This window comes from Mytilus edulis, chromosome 11 (genome assembly GCF_963676685.1).
Source record: "Mytilus edulis chromosome 11, xbMytEdul2.2, whole genome shotgun sequence".
In the NCBI taxonomy this organism is placed as follows: domain Eukaryota; kingdom Metazoa; phylum Mollusca; class Bivalvia; order Mytilida; family Mytilidae; genus Mytilus; species Mytilus edulis.
In genome coordinates, this window is record NC_092354.1 from 17874090 (window position 1) to 17894993 (window position 20904).

General features: G+C 33.4%; 1 protein-coding gene across 1 annotated transcript in view; it reads right to left on the reverse strand.

Moving 5' to 3' along the window:
• LOC139495258 (G-protein coupled receptor daf-37-like) overlaps positions 1 to 1015 on the reverse strand; it is a 50090-nt gene extending 49075 nt beyond the window's left edge. The window contains exon 1 of the mRNA XM_071283527.1: positions 889 to 1015. The gene's annotated coding sequence lies outside the window, so the exon portion shown is untranslated. The remainder of the gene's footprint in view (positions 1 to 888) is intronic.
• Positions 1016 to 20904: the final 19889 nt, after the last annotated feature.

Genomic DNA, 20904 nt, shown 5'->3' on the forward strand with positions numbered 1-20904 from the left:
TGTGACGGGCTTAAACATTTTCGAAGGCGCCGATCCACCATTTTACTAGGGAGAGTGGCGTAATGGTATACTATATCGAAACAAAGTACATGTATAAAAATAAGATGAAAAGGGCTTAACTTATCATATAGATACCAAGCAGAAAATTTTCTAACGAAAAGACGACTGGACGTGGAAGAATATATAAGCACCACTGAAAACAAAAACAAACAAGAACTATCTTTAAAAAAGATATCCGACGTATTTAAATTTGAGTATATGTTTAAAACTATCATTTCGATGCAGTAGACATACATGTTTAGGGGCCAGCTGAAACGCGGGGCTTTTCTCTGCATAAAGAACCATTGGTAGCCTTCGGTTGTTATCTGCTCTTCGGTCAGGTTGTTGTCTTTTTAACACATTCCCTATTTTCATTCTCAATTTTGATTTTATCACATTCTCAATTTTAATTTTATTCCATTCTCAATTTAATTTCATTCCATTCTCAATTTTATGTATATGCAAGGGACCTCTATCGTAGACCGAGTTCCTGTATATATATGCAATATAAAAAAATATATGGAAAAATGGGTCTATGGGTCACAGAAGCCCCTGCTTGTAAATGTGCACGAGTCAACTTCTACCTACAAATGCAGGATTTACGCAGACCTAAACAAGAAGTTGCCTAAGTAAATGTTTTTCTTTAATTGGAATTAAAAGGAATAAAGGTATATGGACCTGTCAGGTTTTGTACAATTAAAGGTTCCTTACTTGCACAATTAAAAAAGAATTGAAAGAAAGATATCTTTCTCTAATCAAATATAAAACTGTAGATATCTTTCTCTAATCAAATATAAAACTGTAGATATCTTTCTCTAATCAAATATAAAACTGTGATCTTTAGCTTACCTTGTATTTAATAGAAAGCGAGCTCTGACTTTTTAATGCTGAATAATCCCGTAAGACTAAACTTTTCTGAATATTAACTGAATAACAAAACACATATTATACCCAATCAATAGGTAAACAATACAATGTTCATTGCACAGCTGCCAATCAAGCCTATTACCATCTCCGTGATCGGTTTTTTTTTAGAGTGTAAAATACTTTTCCGTTTACAAATAAGCTACATCCATTTGAAGTAATGCGCGTAATGGGTTATGCTAAATTAATAATTTCAAATGAAAACGTCAAATGTGGCCCTTTAATAACTGTAAAAGTAACCTATCGGCAAAATGATTAAAACAACTTATATGCACATATGTTCATAAGACTGTTAAAATCAATATAATTTTGTAACAACAGGTTTATACATATTAAACGACCGAGTAATTAATACAGTAAACAATTTACACTAGTATTTTTAAAAATGTAAAATATGTCTACATCTTAGGGAGCTACCATTTGATTTTTATGGGGGGGGGGGATTTTTTTTAGCTGTAATCTCTGTCCTGCCTTTTTATTTTTCATCCTTATCGGTCCTGCCTTTTTTTTTTTTAGTTAATCCTGACTTTTTTTACCTAAATTGTCGTCCTGACTTTTTTTTTTTGCAAGTGTCACATCCTGCCTTTTTTTTTTTAACTCAAAACTCCTGTCCTGCCTATTTTTTTCAAATGTCATCCTACCCCCCCCCCCCCCCCCCCATTAAAATCAAATGGTAGCTCCCTTACGAAAAACAACAAATCTATCTCTTTTTTTCATACGTTGCTCGTTGCTCATCTGGCGTTTTACTCGATCGATGTTAGCACCTAAAACGTCGAAATTTACCAGCCCAGTAGTCAGCACTTCGGTGTTGACATGAATATCAATTATATGGTCATTTTCATACATTTCCTGTTAACAAAACTTTAAATTTTTCGAAAAAATAAGGATTTTCTTACTCCAGGAATATATAGATTACCTTAGCTGTATTTAGCATAACTATTTTGGAATTTTGGGTCATCAATGCTCTTCAGCTTTGTAACCTTTTTTTTATCTGAGCGTCACTGATAAGTCTTATGTAGGCGAAACGCGCGTCTAGCGTATTAAATTATAAGCCTGGTACCTGTGATAACTATTTACGTCTCCAGCGATTGATTGTTAATCTCCAGCGCCAAAATTCTTACCCACAGCGCTTGACTTTTCATCACATTATCTTGATCTTTTGTACCCAGCATTGGACTTTACAATTTCATGTTAATATATAAAAAAGAAGATGTGGTATGATTGCCAATGAGACAACTATCTACAAAAGATCAAAATGACACAGACATTAACAAATATAGGTCACCGTACGGCCTTCAATAATGAGCACTTTTATCATATCCTCTGTGACAGATGTACTTCTGCAGTAATGGACATCATATCTACATACATCGCACGACTTTATATCTCCCGCGCCTGGAATTATATCAAAAGCGATGGAACTAACATTTCAAAACAGAACTTCATAAATGCAGCGTCATAACTTGCATCTACAGTGGTCGTCTTCATATATAATAGTTCATCTTCAGCGATGAACGTTAAAATTTTAACGCAAGGCTTTACATTTCAAGCGCAAGCCAATATATCTTCTGCGTGCGGCTCTCCAATTCCAACGCTTGGCTTTTCCTCTTGAATGCTAGACGTTAAATCTTCATCTCACAAATATTATTTATTGAGCGAAATATTTTACATCTTCGTCGTAATGTTTAAATGTGCTATAGCATAATTGTGCTTATTGCAATAAACGTATTAGTTTCTTGTGTACAATTTGGAAATTAGTATGGCGTTCATTATCACTAAACTAGTATATATTTGTTAAGGGGCCAGTTGAAGGACGCCTCCGGTAGCAGGAATTTCTCGCTACATTGAAGACCTGTTGGTGACCTTCTGCTGTTTTTTTTTCTATGGTCGGGTTGTTGTCTCTTTGGCACATTCCCCATTTTCATTCTCAATTTTATTATCTTATCTTATCTTATCTATCTTCAGCGCTATACTTTCGCTATATTCTCTTCTCCAGCGATAGATTGTACATCTTTAGCCCTAAGATAAATTTCTCAGTACGTTGCATGAAAACACCAAATTCGGCATCTTTATGACACTCACAGGGTGTTATACGAATATGATACATGATACATGTACATATAATAGCACACTGTAGTGGTTTCATTTATTTTCGTGGGCGCCAATTTTTTTGAATTGAGGAAAACTTCCATTTTCGTTGATATTGATTATGTGGTTTTCTAAAATATAAAATAGAAGATGTGGTATGATTGCCAATGAGACAACTATCCACATAGTCAGGTATAAAAGGCCCCGATAAGAGTCTGCATTTAATCATACATGCATTTAATCATACAGCATTTTCAATTCGTTGAATATTGAAATTCGTGGTTTCCTTGTACCAACGAAATCAACGAAAATTGGCATCCAACAAATAATTATGAATCCACAGCATTTAATTAATTTATTTACATATCTTCCGATATCGATCTGTTTATACACCTGCTCAAAACACAAGCTGTCAAAGGAATTTTAACTGACTAATGTTTTTTTCTCTCTCTTTTTTTTTATTGAAACTATAAATAACATGTACATGTAAACATATAAAGTCATTTGTATCAATTTCAAATCATTATTGACGATAAATAAAAAAAAAATATGCGCTAAAATGTAAATATAGTATAAGTGATGGAGCGTAGGTTCCTCTATTGATTGACAGCCACTACAAGCAAAATCCATTTCCGCCAAAGCAGCTGGAGAAAAAGTCTAAAATATATTCCAAAAACGGTAAGTGTTTTTTCTTCTTCTTCTCCAATTAGAAGATAAAAAAGGTATCTCAACTCTCGTTCTTTAATAAGAAGATACAACAATAATTAACACATATCACCTTTCAGTACTTTTGGTCTTGAAATCTGTTGATGATTGCTTTAAACATTAAGTTGAAGATAATAGATATAATTGTTTCTATTTTGTAGATGTTAGGAAAATTGCATTTAATATAATAAGTTGTTTTGATAAAATTAAGAAAATTTAAAATGCTTTGAATTGAATTGTTTTACATTGTCATATCGGGGCCTTTTATAGCTGACTATGCGGTATGGGCTTTGCTCATTGTTGGAGGCTGTACGGTGACCTTTAATTGTTAATGTCTGTGTCATTTTGGTCTCTTGTGGACAGTTGTCTCATTGGCAATCATACCACATCTTCTTTTTTATATTTTGTATTGAGTTGTTAAAATATGAAAAAAAGCTTTTTTATTGTGACAGTTTAAATTTTCCCCGTCAAAAAATAACATTTTTAATCTGCTGTTTCATTTCTCGCCATTACAATGTAAGTCCTGCCGAGCAACTTTGCTTTTTTTTAAATTGCTCTCATTCTTAATACAATGGCATGTTTACATCAACTATTTGCCACTGGTCATTAAACAAACACCAATCGATGGATTCATCGCATATAAATTTATATACGATGCAGTCGTTCATAAAAACAAAATTTCTTCACTTGCACGATATCGCTGCTTACGGACTGCTACCCTCGAGAAAAGCATTTGACAGAAGTCGTTTGATCGATATGGATAAGATTTATTACGTACGTTTCTAAAATTTTCCGTTTGTGATATACGTATACGAAGAAATTTAAATACTCATACCTTTAGGCAAAATTGACCACAGATAGATTTTATTTCCTTTTTTTTTTTTTTATAGCTGACTATATGGTATGGACTTTTGAACGTCCTAAATTGATTACAAAAGGGATATTCTTTTTATTAGTAGAGATCACAAAAAAACACCTATACATAACAGATGTTAATGGTAAAATATAATGTGTACTGGTTTCTTAAAATAAAATGTCTCTTATTATAAATACTACACAATGTATATCTTATACGTTTGTAGTAGCTATATTCAACAAACTGGTTTTCTTCTTATTTTGCCATGAACTCCGTACTTAAAAACCAAATAAAATGACCTAGATATGCCAATTATACCATAAGGGAGCTACCATTTGATTTTTATGGGGGGGGGGGGGGGAAGATGAAATTTGAAAAAAATAGGCAGGACAGGAGTTTTGAGTAAAAAAAAAAGGCAGGATGAGACACTTTGCAAAAAAAAAAGGCAGGATGACAATTTAGGTAAAAAAAGTCAGGATAAACTAATAAAAAAAAGGCAGGACCAAATAGAGTGAAAAATAAAAAAGCAGGACAGAGATTACAACTAAAAAAAAATGCAGGACAACATTTTTCATCCTAGCCCCCCCATAAAAATCAAATGGTAGCTCCCTAAAACACATCGTTCCGAAGTAGGCTACCAAGACAAAACAAGACGCCTTGTTGATATTTTAATGTTTTATCTCACCTTCATCTTAATCGAATTTTTCAAGAAATGCATAAGAATTATTGTGAATAAAAGCAGTAAAACTGACAAAATTACCGTTATTGTCATCTTACAACTCTGTAATTGCATTGAATCACGTGGTTTGCATAATATAAGGAGATAGAAAGTGTCTAAGATAAGACGAAACATCGGAACTGACTTTCCGGAGATAAAATATCTACGGAGAAATCTTATTTATTTAATTAACGTGCGAATATACTGAACACGTACACGTACTCTGTTTGTGTGAAAGATTCGTATAATTGCTGTTTTTAAAAGTTATTTGTTGTAATTTCTAAGAGCTGTATATGTTTTGTGTTCTATGATCCAGCAGAAAACAATCCATGCTAAAATGAGGTGACCATTAGTTTTGACTGTGCGGGATGTACAGATACGCAGCCACTTTCTGTCAGAATGGGGCGTTATATACAACTGCCATCATACATGTTTATAAGGACCATGGCGCACTACGCGCACGGAAAATTATCATTGCAACATCTTTATTAGGCCCGTATATAGGTGTCTATTGCAAAACATTATGTCTGAACTTTTTTATAATGGTATTTCAAAAATTTTGCATCCCCTCCCCACCCCCTTGCGAATCATTTGCCTTAACTTCTTATTCGATAAATTGTAGTTATTTTAGATCTGAATATAAATGAAATATTTGTCAATAGACGTTTTTTAATCAATAAATCAATAACAAAACTTGATCATGTACAAAATGTAAAAATGTCTAAATGTAAACTGTAATGTAAACTTAGGTTGTAGAAATGCGAGCCTCGGTTTTGTGTCAGATTGTTGTTAGCCTCGGTTTCGTGTCAGATTGTTGTTAGCCTCGGTTTCGTGTCAGATTGTTGTAAACGTCTATAACCTGGAGCAATTCGTCAAAAGTTATAACATGTATAAGTAAGACATCAGGAACCATTAAATTTTAGTTAGTCTATTTTTCTCAAAACTACTTTTCATTTTTATCTCTCTCGAAATACCAGCAATTTTCTTCTTTTCTACATATGACAGGAAGACTTTGGAAACATTTAGACAATGTTTTGTTAATTTTTAGGGAAAATTTACAGAATTTACCACTTAAAATATCTTGGGAATTCAAATTGTACTTTAACAAAATTATGACACTATCTATATTTGCATCTCCCTCCGCATTTGGCAATCCTCGGTAGAATCCGCTACTCCCCGGCCTTCTATCCCTCGGCATTAATACGGTATGTGATATGTTTCTACGCCTTACGTTTCTTCGCCAGAAGATGAACGGTTTACTGCTAGTGATTAATATTTTTAATACTTTATTCCACTCCTTTACAGGAGATCAGTAATGGAAACATACGTATTAAGGACGAGGTTAGATGAGGGTACGGAATCGGCCGAGTTGAGACGACTCCGATGTTGTATTTGTATTAGTACATTGAAAATAATAACACTGACATGCATGCACTGACTGTTTATTTGGTGATGTACATTCATTTATTATTCATACTTCTCCAAAAAAAAGTTGATTTTCATAATTTCATTGTCAGCTCTTAAACAATTTACATCATGGTTTCCAATTATTGTTCTTAGATACCAGCTGCGAGAAAGAATGTTTCGATATGTCCCTTATGTTGCGGCAAATTAATTTTTCGACATGCCCCTTGCGGTGCGGACAAATTAGTTTTGTTATTTTGTAATATTATATTACATAATAATCAACATGTAGGAAATTAATATAATTCGGGTTATCTTCAACTGAGAAAACACATTGATAGTTTGAGCATTATTTGACAATTAATTCTCAACTAATAGGCTACAATAATGTGTAAAATGTTAAAATAGTAAGTTTTATGCGCCAATATTATACCGCTTATCGTAAACATGGTAAATATAGTCAAGTTAATTGAGCAAATGTTCGGTATTCGAGATAAACAGTTTTATTGCAGATTTATGCGATCAAATATCAACATAAAACATAACAAAAGTAATAAAGCAATCGCAGACATGTAAATGCAATTGAGAATGGAACCAGGGAATGGGTCAAAGAGTGAACGACCCAACAAAAGTCCAGAAAACAGCCGAAGGCCACCAATGTGTCTTCAACACAGCAAGAAAATCGCGCACCCGGAGGTGGGCTTCAGCTGACCCCTTAAAAATGTATACTAGATTAGCGGAAAATTGTACGTCACACTTAACTTTGAAACACACACGAACCAACATTTAAATAGCGATTAAGACTAACAAAGACGAGAGGCAGACATAACAACATACATGGGTTATTCCGACAAATATTCTTAAGTACATTTCACACCTGAAACGTATTCTTCACACAATAAATATATACGACCTTATACCTTTGATCCGCGAATACAACAGGGTTATCCAAAATGATAAATATAAGAAAGGTTATCCAAAATTTGTAAGTATGTAAGAGTCTTTGAAGTTTTATTAAAACTGTTAATACTGAAATCTTATCAAATGAAGGCAATACAAGAAGAATGTGTTATCGAACTACTTTTAAGGTTCTGCGATAAGTAATCGATCAAGTATTTTTACAATGCTTTCAATGATCAAAATAAAAGTAAGAGGAAAGGATACTAAAAGAATTTCAATTATTTATTTGAGAAAAGTTGACTAAAGGTACGTTTCTTTTATTATTAGTTTTTAAAGAGTCTCAGATCTTAATTTTAATGCGTATTTTACTTCTTCTTCGTAATTGTTTTTTTTTAGTATGATGAAGTATACTAGAAGAATTTCAATTATTTATTTGGGAAAGTTTTATTTTATATATAAGAACTTTGTTTAAGATCTAAAAACTTTTTTTTCAGTATTCACGGCTTTTCTGTCTTTTTTGTGAAGTTGGCCTGATTGATATTTCTTTAATTTTATTGGTATTTTTTAACTTCATTTTCAAGATTTTTTATTTTTTTTTCGTCATTGGTTTATATATTTTAGTTGTTAAACATCATAAAATTGATAGAATCTGTTGATATATTTTTTTCAATCTTATATAATGAATGAGAAAAACTAAATCAACTAACAATTTATTTTTCCATTTCTTTAGAACTGTATGTCGAAAATTGTATTTTTTCTTATTCGGTGTCATTTTATTACCGTTATTCTTGTAAAAAGAAGATTTAGACAACTATCTTTGTAAACATATTGTGAACTATAGTTGTTAATTTCTGTGTTTCGTCTCTTGTGGAGAGTTGTCTCATTGGCAATCATACCAAATCGTCTTGTTTTATATTGAAAGATATTGTTGTGTTTTTTGTTATGATGTAAATGAAAATACCACACAATAAGCCTTACAAAAGAAGCACGGAAAATTTCTTGTATAGCTGTTCTTCGTCATAATGTAAGAATGTCTATCAGATATTTAATGATGAACTTATAATACAAATACCTTGAAGCAGAATAAAATATCTGCAGAATAAAATTATTTGCTACATTGTATGTTATCGAATTTAGAGACATTCTTTTCAAATGTTTCTGAGGATTTATTGTTCTTTATTGTAAAAAAAAGTCGTGATTTCTATAGCAAGTGTATTAATAAGGAGATGTTGTAGACAACTAATCACCAGAATCCACATGACGTTGGAGTAAGTTTTTGAAAGGTTTTGCTTCTTGTTTTTCCTGCTTTTGTTGCTGTTCTTTAATATTTTTAATCACGCGAGGGAACATTTTAACAAATTTATGAGGGGGAAGGGGGTTGGAGGGGTCCTGATCCCGAAATCCCCCAGGCTGGCTTAAAAACATGAAATACTGAAGTTCAGAATTTAAAGAAATGTAAATCCCGACATCTCGAAATTCGAAAAAAAATAATTCCCGGATTCCGAAAGAATTAATCCCGAAATCCCGAGCTTAAATACACCCGATCCCGTAGTCCCGAAAAAGGTCTGACCCCTCCATCTATCACAAAAATTCAAGCCGGAAACTAATCTCTAGAAGAAATATTCATCACTGCTTTTCCAGCAAGTTTCATATAAAAGGGCTGGAGCTAACGATTCTTGTGTCCATCGTCCTAAAAAGAATTTTACAATCATAAGACTGATTGAATGATTGTCGGTTACCGTAGCTTAACGTTCAGTGGCAAATATGGCATGCATGTTCAACTAACAGTAAATACATTATGTACTATTTAATAGTGGTCGTCCGGTAGAGTTTTGACTGCCACTGGAAAATAAGGGTATATATTGGATAGGGATATAGAGGCTACATACAGATCTCTCAAAGAGTTGTTATAATGTTATAAAAGAGGGACGAAAAATACCAAAGGGACATTCAAACTCATAAATCTATAATAAACTGACAACGCCATGGCTAAAAATGAAAAAAGACAAACAGACAAACAATAGTACACATGACACAACATAGAAAACCAAAGAATAAACAACACGAACCCCACCAAAAACTAGGGGTGATCTCGTGTGCTCTGGAAGGGTAGGCAGATCCTGCTCCACATGTGGTACCCGTCGTGTTGCTTATATGTGATAACAAATCCGGTAAATAGTCTAATTCGGTAGGTCACATAATAATCTTTACGTGCAGAGAGTGTGACATTCTCTCTACCCGAAGCACGATGATGATATTTATCGTATCTGTGATGAATGAGTATACACTTGTATATCCCGCACAGCCAAACGAACACCTCTCTTTAGCAAGACCTTTATTGCCAATCGGATAAAGATCTTAGAGACTAAAAATGTCCTATTCCACAGTCGCCCTTGGAACTAAAAAAAAAAAAAGTCCGAGAGGTGTTTTATATTGAATTCATGACACTCATGTACGAAATAATTGGCCGTTTCAGAATCTAAAGAATCATGGGTAATTTCATTGTTCGTACCCCAAAATGAAAATAACGTCACGTCATTGGTTGAATTTCCATTGTTTATGACATTTTTAACCAATCACGACGTTTTGGTGAACACTTTTGAAAATATTACCCAGGATGCATTAGATTCTGAAACGGCGAATTGCTATTTAGGCTTTACATAGAATATGTGAAAATGGCGAAGGGGTATGTAATACACTGACAGGGAATTTGAGTGAATGCTCGAATAAAAAAAAAATAGTTAAAAATACCGAATAAAGTACGAAGTACATGTAGAAGAGCATTGAGGACCAAAAATTCCTAAATGTTTTGCCAAATACAGAAATAGTGATAGATTCCTAAGGTAGAAAAGCATTAGTATTTCATAAAATTAATGTTTCGTAAACAGTTAATTTTATAATTTTGACCATATCATTCTTATCCATGTCATCACATCAGTGCTGACTACTAAGCTGGTGATACCTTCGGGGAATAAATAAATGATAACTGTTATAATTGACATTCGATGTGTTTAATACAAGCCTTAGTCAGTGGCATTCAAAATACAATCTATTTGACACGAATTAAAGTCGGTGGCATTCAATGCGCTCAATAGCAGCCGTAATCGGTGACACGCGACGTGTTTAATAAAAGTCGTACCCGGTGTTATTCGATGTGTTTGATAAATGCCGTACTCGGGCCAATTGAGCTACTGGTTTATAATCAAAATGGGTAAAAGTCAATTACAGACTTTATAAACATGTACGTCAAACAGACTTTCGGGACAACCATTTGGTTCCTGGGGGAAGAAGGAGAATTTTAAAAGTGAAATTGGAAGAGTCGAAAATAAATAACACAGGATGAAATTTATTTTTTTCTGCAACACGAAATGCAGGAAACAGTTGTGAACAAAAGTGCATTAAAATTTCGCGCAGTGAATACGCGGGAAAATAAGTATTCATAGCAACAAATGAAAATAAAAAGTAAATCTGAAAATATTTCTCCAGGTCTCTACAAATTATTAAATGGTCGTCCTCTAAACCAGGTAAAGACTCCGGGTGCGGGAATTTCTCGCTACATTGAAGACCTGTTGGTGACCTTCTGCTGGTTTTTTTCTATGGTCGGGTTGTAGTCTCTTTGGCACATTCCCCATTTCCATTCTCAATTTTAAAGAACATATCTAAGATATAGCCTATGTACATTCAAGGCTTAGATCACTCCTGATAGAACAAAGGAGCTTGGACGTAAACCTGGGTAACGTTGGTCATTATATTTGTCTATAGTTTTATACCAATGGTAACCAATATGTAAACTGTTAAAAGAAATATAATGTATATGTTAACGTGACTTAAAAAATTAAGTTCGATAGTATCTGACAAGAAAATTCAGAACTGTTGTACCTCGAAGCAGATCTTAAACACATTCATACTGTCATGTATTACAACTTCCCTGGTCTGAATCCAATAATTTCTTCAATCAGTGAACAGGTGAAATTAACTTAATATTCATTTTTCCGTTTTTACAGGAAAATGATATTATTTCGTCTTAGATTGTATGCATAAAAATTCCCAATTGGGATAAAAATTCCCAATTTGATATTCAAGGGACCCATTTGAAAACACTTGGAATCATCCCTGATACATTTAACAAGGTCATTTTGACTTGAAGAAGCAGAAACGTTTTGGAAGACCTTCTGATAATATCACGATTACAAAGTATACAGAAACATATATATATATATATAAATATGTGCATAATTCTTTAAGAATTAATTCAAATTATTTCATACCACGGAATACTCACAGACATGTTTTATTTTATATCTAAAGTGTACACAGCATATTGCTGACTTCGCAATTTTTAACAGTAGGAAATGTATATTAAAAAAATGCCGAGATAGAAGTCTTTCATAGTACTTTATTGTCTGATTTGTTTCCCTCCAGGAGTTTTTAGTAGTTGAAATTGAAATTTAGTAATGACTGTTTTTCAGATTAGAATTACAATCTTAGCAGTTTGCTACCTTCAAAAAGAAATTGAGAATACGACTGAACATTATAATTAAACTTAAAATCACACTGTTCCAGAAAAGATAGCACTAGTGCCGATAATTGGAAAACTATTTCCATCATAGGTAGACTCAGACATGACATCATTCCATTTACAGCAAGAGAAACTAGGTCGATAGAAACGTTAAATATTTATGGTTTGAAATAACTCGAATAATTTAGCACCCTCCTTCTACTTGTTTCCTCGATGTTAATAGAGTGATCGTAGTGGTCGAAATATAACGACAGGATTATTCGGGTTATGCTTAAATTCTTTAAACAATTTCATTCGTTAGCTTTCTGTATCTTAAACAAACCAGAAATAAGGGATAGCAGATTGAATTTCTTATGATTTCTGATCACTTCCTTTAGCCCCGAAAATAAGTCCTTTTGTGCCTCAATCAATTTCACTACTTCTAAGAGCATTAAAGGGAGCGGATGTAATACAGGTTACGTACGCGTATCTTACAAAGTTAACGCAAGATATATGTTAAGTTTCGCCGTTCGTTGTTGTCTAAAGCTCTCATATACAACAATGTATAGCGAATGAGGTCGTTTGGTTTCCACCTGATCATACTAAATACTTGTAAGCTGGCATTGCAGCCTCTACTGATTATCCGGCATTTATTAGAAAGAACATGTCTCGGAGTCAGAATAACGTGTACGGTCAGTGTGACATGTCTCCGTGTCAACTGTTACCTTTGAAAATATCAGCCGAGTGGATTGGTCGAAAATTTAAAATATTCGTTAAAAGGTGGCATGCTATTTGGCTTTTGACGTTAACAAGTCACCAATCTGTCCAGAAACTCACATGTAGGATCCGTTCCTCTAAGTATGTTAAGAGAAGTGAAATTCGTAACTCAAATGAATATTCATCCTACATTTACTATGCGTATTGTTGTGCGTTTGGTTTTTTTCTACATTGGCTAGAGGTAAAGGGGAGGGTTGATATCTCAAAAAACTTTTTTAACCCCGCCACATTTTTCCGCCTGTCCCAAGTCAGGATCATCTGCCAATCGTCACAACTCGGCCGATTCCGTACCTCATTTAACAAGAAGGCGAGAAGCGGAGTCACCCGAGGATTGCCGATTGGATCATCTGCCCAATGTTTTGTAGGATTTTTAATTTTAGTTTCTCTTTTATATTTCGGAGTTCTGTATGGTCCATTATCACTGAACTAGTATACATTTTTGTTTAGGGGCCAGCTGAAGTTCTACCCCGGGTGCGGTATTTCCTCACTGCATTAAAGACCCATAGATGGCGTTCGGCTTTTGTCTGCTCTTTTGTAGGGTTGTTGTTATTTTTGTCTCTATGACACATTCCCCATGTCCATTCTCAATTTTATCCATCATTCCTGGGGTTGAAGTCATAAAACTTTGCTCAGTGCTTGGAGCACAAAAATCATGCTCGAAACACCAAATCCTGTATTTTGATTGGTTGATTCTCGAGTCTGAGTACAAAAATCTTGCTCGAAAGTTTTATGACCGTAAGGCAAGAAACCCACATATAGGATTCCTTTTCTCATACATGTAAAAGTGTTTTATGAGAATTGAAATTCGTAATGCTTGAGATTCGCCCGTTTGTCTTGCACCATTATTTTTACTCAGATAATTCTGCGTCCACTATCAGCATGCACAAGATGCATATCAAAGTTATAGAGCTTCTATTTTAGTTTAAGGGGGGTCGGGGCTAGGATGAAAAATGTTGTCCTGCAATTTTTTTGGTTGTTATTTCTGTCTTGCATTTTTATATTTCAATCTATTCGGACCTGCCTTTTTTATAAAGTTTATTATGATTATTTGTTTTAATACATAAATTGTCACCCCGCCTTTTATTTTTGCAAAGTGCCTCGTCCTACCTTTTTTTCAAATTTCATCCTAGCCCCCACCTAAAAATCAATTGGTAGCTCCCTGAGTAGGAGATCGACGGAATGTAACGACTGACATTATTTTGTTTATCATTATTCATGCGGAATTTCTCACATTTTTTTCACTCGACGTGTAATATTTAAATTGAAACACTCCAAAGTGACATTGGAACATCTAGTGATATATCACATGGTTGATAAATTTTATAAATTCGATTGTGAAAGGCCATAGTGTATTTCATTATTAAATTAATCAAGATATATATGATCCATTTAAACCATCCTCAATTCATCATATACAGAAACATTTGAATATAATAACATATATTCCATTTCAAGAAATCGATTTGTTAAATTAAGGAAATTAAAGTACATTCGAAAACAACAATTAATTTACAGATGAATGGAATAGTTTGTCATTTTATATGTACTATTATATTGTTGTGTTTTGACTTATAAACTGACTACATTTTAATTTAAAAAAAGAGTACTTTGACAAATTGAATACCTAGTCTCTTTAATTACCAGCTGACCTCGGTTTGTGCTAGACCATGTTCTCTGTGAATAAAAAAACAACAAGTCATACAGCAAAATAAAAACACCTCACAACAACAACCATCAAACGAAACATAACTTTAAACAAAATGTCTTCCTACCAGGACAAACTATTCTGACTACAAGCCAACCGATCTTCGGTCTTTGATCATACTAAAAATTACTGTGAAGCGGATATGCAGCAAATACAAATTCGCATGTTTTTAATTTGATCTAAACGGGAATTATCTAAAGCAAACACACTCCACTCTCGGGGGCGTGAATTCTAGTAGGCTACCACGAGACCAATGAGTCGGTTCAAATTGAGGTTAAAATATTATAGAGAATAATATCGGTCAACAATATTAAGATTTATAAAGAAAAACCGCTTTAAATGAATTGAAGTATACAGAATTGAATAACCTCCATCTTAAACTTTATAGTATAATTTTACCAATATCTGGTTTGACCACAATTATTATTTTCAACGCTGTAAGGGATTTTTAATCGTACAAAATGAAAAAGAGAACCATCTGTAAGTCTGTCAAGCAGCTGGTATTTTGATAGATTTTACATTTAAACTAATAACTATAGCGAAACCTGACTAATCCGAACCCTTTCGGGACTTGAGATTTCGTTCAGTTTTGGCAGGTATTCGGTTTCATCAGGTTCACAATGCATAACATGTGATATCATTGGTCTTCAGAACAAGTTTTGATTAGACAGGTTTCCGGTTTATTCAGGGTTCGGTTTAATCAGGTTTCACTGTACTTTGATAATGTATTGTTTATCTATCATTTATGTATAAAATAAGGAAATGATTATGTTAGTCAATAATATAACTATCAAGAACCTTTCAAATGATGTAGAAATGATTTAAGCTATTAAAGTTCATCGCCCGGTCTTCAACAATGAGCAAATCTCATACCAAATCATTCTATAAAAAAAGAAAATAGTGCACGGTTGTCAATGAAATAACCATCCAGGACTGCCCAAATGACGTATAAATGACATAAGCAACTTAAGGTCATAGCCCGGTCTTCCATATTTAAGAAATCTCATACCGAATAGTCAGCTATACAAGAGATCAACGGAACCCTGTACAATGCTGGACGTTTGATCGACAGCGCAGGGCCTTATTTTCCAGCCCTTAATTTCCAGTGTGGAACTTATGATCTACAGCGGTGGACTATATATTTAGAACTAGACTACATCTCTAGCGTTATACAGTGAAACCTGACTAAACCGAACCCTTTCGGGACTTGAGATTTCGTTCGGTTTTGGCAGGTATTCGGTTTCATCAGGTTCACAATGCATAACATGTGATATGATTGGTCTTCAGAACAAGTTTGGATTAGACAGGTTTCCGGTTTATTCAGGGTTCGGTTTAATCAGGTTTCGCTGTATATTTTTAATATCTGCAGCGATTGACTTGACATCTACAGTACCGTACTAGACTTAAATCTTCAGCGCTGGACTTTAGATTTATTTCTCTCATTTTTCACATTTCTGAGCATTGTGAGAAAAATATTTCTCATCACTAGTAAAATATCTGTTCTCAGCCAATCATTGGTTGAAATTAAATTATGACGTTTAATTTTAGAGTCGACTATACGGAATGGATTTTTGACGGTCATACGTTTGCTTTTATTTGCTTACTATACGTATTTATATAGCAGCGGGACGCCAGCTGTCTAAACATGATTCTGTACATGTGTTTTCGCTGAAATGTTTGCTATGAACTTTGACCTACTGCGTAGATTTAAGTATCGTGACCACTGACGATGTCGATATTTCGACGAAACTTGTTCTCCTCTTTCCAGAGATAAAAATACAGCCATGTGCTTTTCCCTTAACTGAAATCGATCAAATTTGTTGAAAGAGCACCGTACTTTTTATTGTGATTCAAAATTCAACTTTTTTTAAAAGTCAAAGTAGTGTCATCTTGCTTTTGTCAGTTAATTATTCTTATAATACTCTATATAGCTGCTACACATGTATCTACATGTATTATTATCATGTGTATATCTTGACTTTAAGCTATAGTACATTTTCTTCTTTAACATGAGGGTCTGAATGGGGTCTTTTATGTCTATTCTATATTTTTAGGTCGTTTTTCTATTTTCGTTATACGTTTTGCTTATCATTCTCTAACCTCCTACCTCCCCCATCCCCCCACGAGCATTTTGCCATTATTCTGTAGTCCTTCATTATTCTTTATCTCTTTTCTGTAAATTTCCACCCTGACCCGCTATATAGACTTTATGTAAGACTAATATAGAATTATGTACATTAATGATTAAGTTCAATTTTACCGCGGTTTTTACTTGATTTTTACTGAACTCAGTACGTGTAGAAACTCAACAACTTTAATATATCTCCGCCATACCAATATCTGATTGTATGTACATTTCGGTTTTGGGTTTAGTAATTTTTCGGTTATATATCAGCTTTTCTTAGATTTTATTGAATTTTTAAAATCTAAATATTTTTAAATCTAGCATTCTGAATAATTCTTTAATTTAACAAATTCGTATGCATTTCAATCATAAAAGGATTTTACCATTCTTTTATTTAACTGAAAATCATTTCACTCACCACGTAAATTAACGTAACAAAAGCTGGTATTTATTAAAACTAATAATAATTTTAAATATTTGAATTTTTCCGTCGTAAATGTGACACAATTTAATTCCATCGAAGAAATTTATTGTAAGGTCAATTAATATGCAACACTCTGTAAAGTTTTATTGTTAAAATAAATTGAATAGAGAAGACAACGATTTTTATGACGTCATCGGAAAGTGCTTTGATCTTTGTCTTCACTATATTTTTCCCTTTTAACATTATAGATCGTAAGAAAATGCATTTCTTTATTAACAATTTATGTTATCTTATGATTTTATTGAAACGATCGACCCAGTAATATTAACGACACGCGTAGTTTACCATTTATGATTGATGGGTCCTACGCTAAAAACCAGTCCGATGAATAGCCTCGCTTTCGATATAAGATGGTCTTGTGGGGGTCCTTAACTTTTCTGTATTCTTTAAATTTTTAAGTCATTTTCTCTATTCTAAATAAAGTTTGTCCATTATTCTATATGCATTAAATTTCAGCACCTTATTTTTCTCTATTCATTATTTTTTGGCCTTTTTTTCTCTTTTTTCAGCCCTTCTTCACGTTTTCCCAATTGTTTTGTATTCTTAGAAACCCTTCCAGATCCTCAAAGAAGAATATTGAACATTGAATGTACTCGTTTTTGCTATATTTTTAATTTATCTTCGAGTCCTGAATGTTCTTAGTATATCGTAGGTGGTTTTTGACATTTTGCTGATGAATATGACCTAAAATTAGTTAATTGACTTGTCGATGCGGTTAGAATACGAACGATAACTCTAATTTTGCTTCGCTTTTGCAGTATAAAATATAAAATAAGATGAACTATGACAGTCTTTACAATATTAAAACCCCTTTGGTATTTAGACGCATATACCGTGTTATCGTGATTGAAAATAACATATAAAATTGGTCATTATTGAGAATGGCTTACCATCGAATTGTATAGTTCGAGTATAAGTTTGAATTAAAATGTAAAGTTAAAAATGTTCGATTCATAGTTTGAATAAAAGTTATATTTCAAGTTTGAGTTCGAATAAACTTTCGAGTTATACGTTGATATAGACTTGAAGCTACTAGTGAACCCGTATTCTTCAATACAACTTCCCTTAACGCGACGGAAACACCGGGTCTGGTGTTAACGCTCCTATGTATGTGCCGATATACAAATAAGTAGATGTGGTATAATTGTGAGGCCCCTCATGGGGGGGTTCCTAGTAATCACATAATCACCATTTTTTTGCCAATATAATCACATAATCATTAAATATTTGCTTATCTTTAGTAATCAAATAATCATAAACTAAAAATACAGTCCTAGGTAATCAAATAATCATGAAATATTTGGCTTAATAATCAAATAATCATTAAAAAAACCGGCCAAGTAATCACATAATCAAAAACCCCATGAGGGCCCTCAATTGTCAAGAGAGCAACTGTCAACGAATGACCATAGGACGAGTATATTAAAAAAAAAATAGGCCACTGTAAGGTCTGATACACAATGAGTAAAATCATCTTGTTTTAAAACATGTCGAACTTCAACTCAAAAGCTAAATAAAACACGGAACCTATACTCGAACTATTATACAGGGGCGGATGCAGGAATTTTCGAAAGGGGGGGTGCTAACCCAGGGCAAGGGGGGGGGGGGGGGGGGGGTGCAGGGGGGTGCAAAACATATGTCCCGATACAAATGCATTGATCGGCAAAAATAAAGGGGGGTGCGCACCCCGGAACCCCCCCCCCCCCCTGGATCCGCCACTGTTATAGTTTAAACATATTTAATTATAGTGGATTAGGAAACAAGTTTTGCAACTTATATTAATCCCTTTTCACTTTGCGGGTGCGAGTGCTGCCTTGTAGCGGCATTAACCTGCTCTTTTTCGAAATCTACAACGGTGTCTTTAACGTGCAAGAGATATGGCTTTCTCTTAACACGGGTCAGCCATTTATCGTCCCCTTCCGACGCACTATCATCGTTTCCTCAAGACCATACTCGCAAATGGTGTCAAGGGAGCGCCAAAAATTCAATCCCTGATATTTTTATCCCAGACGGGAATCGAACCAGGAACCTTTTGTGTTAGTAGTCGATGCTTAGCAATAATTCGACAATTATGGATAGTTTTTCCTATTGAAATAAGCAAATTTTGACATACAAATTTGATATCTTTTTTCCTGTTACTGGGAGTAGTCAATGTGAAGAGAATAAACTTCTGAATATCACATAAACTGAAAACGATTTTACGCAGAACTCAAATAATGACACATCTTTATCATTAACAAAGTCATCTAAATAACATCTTTATAGAATTAGCTTGTTTGACAACACAGTACATAACTAGTCCATAAATAACGTTTTATCAGAACAAAAAAATATAATTATTGATTATTGACCAATCAGATTCTGACACAAAATTTACTGCAACATTTACGTAATGAATGATGTAAAATAAGTCAGCATTGTGCAATATTTTAAATACCATTTTATCAGAACAAACAAATTATTATTGATTATTGACCAATTAGATTCTGACACTAAATTTACTGAAGCGACTGCTACGCACTAAATGATGTAATATTGTATTTATCTGCAATTAATAAGAACTGTTTACGCAAAACTATCCTTAAAAAATGACACAATCGTTTAAGTTACATTGAAAATATTGACAATTTTTAATTATTAAAAAATCTACAGATAATTTAAGGGACGTTTGTAAACATGTACTGGGCCGGTTATCAGAATAGAATATAATGGACAAAAAATCATAAAGTATATTAACTAAAATTTATCCCAAACAGTAATGAATACAGAAGTAACATTTTTTTTAAATATAAAGAATTATAGAAAATTTGATAAAAGATATAAAGAATACCGAAAAATGGCACCAATAAAGACATTACAGAAATGAGGAACCGTCATCCATACCCTCATGTAGAGATGACGCAGTTAGTATAATAAATCTATTGTCTTCTGGCGATATATCAATGTGTTTGTTATTGACTTATTTCTTCTGATTGCGCAACATTAATGAAAGTCGAAATATAGTGAAACCTGATTAAACCGAACCATAAATAATCAAAACTTGTTCTGAAGACCAATCATATCACATGTTATGCATGGTGAACCTGATGAAACCGAATACCTGCCAAAACCGAACGAAATCTGAAGTCCCGAAAGGGTTCGGTTTAGTCAGGTTTCACTGTATACATATCTAAAAAGTCAAAGACATGGCTCAAAAATGTTTTTTTAGGTTTTTTGCAATATGTTTTTTTTAAAGCTTCAAATGAATATTTTTCTCTGATAGTACAAGGTAATTATAAATAAGGCATATTCTCTGATCCGAGTACGCAGTTTTCTCGTAGTGCATTTCTTTTAGACAATACATGAAAAATAAAAAAATCCCACCTCCGCTTTCTCAATAATATTTATATACAGGGTATGTATTGTACTATTTTTGGGACAATTTATATTAAAATTATAGAAAACTTCATCGGCTCTAACTCAAAATATTGACAATTTTGTGTTAATGAGGCTTGCGGGTTCAAAAATTTCAGCAAAGAATTAAACATTGTTTTTTTTCATTGCAAATTTTATTTATTTCACTATTAGTTATTACTTTATAGTATGGTACAAAAATCACACAGACAAATCGATTCGGTTTGGTCACAGATGAATTTAGAAATGTTTATATCATTGAAAAAGCGCCAAATTATCTCCCTTTAG